The following is a 237-nucleotide window of genomic DNA, read 5'->3' as shown; positions in this document are numbered from 1 at the left end:
GCGGGCAGGGGACGGGGCTCTGGGAGGAGACAGCGGTGACGCTTCACAACATCGCGGCGCATTCAGTGCCTTGGAAACTGGTGAGATGTGTTCCGGGAATCCCACCTCGGTTTAAAACCCCTTCCCCAAGGGGTGCCCTGGAAACGTTTCTGGGTTTGGGGGCGCAGGGAGTGACAGCGGGGCACTGGGCTCTGCCTGGGCACCCGACTCCCCGCTCCCAGCCCCCCCAAAGGTGCC

Source organism: Myotis davidii, unplaced genomic scaffold, assembly GCF_000327345.1.
Source record: "Myotis davidii unplaced genomic scaffold, ASM32734v1 scaffold399, whole genome shotgun sequence".
In the NCBI taxonomy this organism is placed as follows: Eukaryota; Metazoa; Chordata; class Mammalia; order Chiroptera; family Vespertilionidae; genus Myotis; species Myotis davidii.
The sequence above is the reverse complement of the archived record's forward strand: the minus strand, read 5'-3'. Positions refer to the sequence as shown.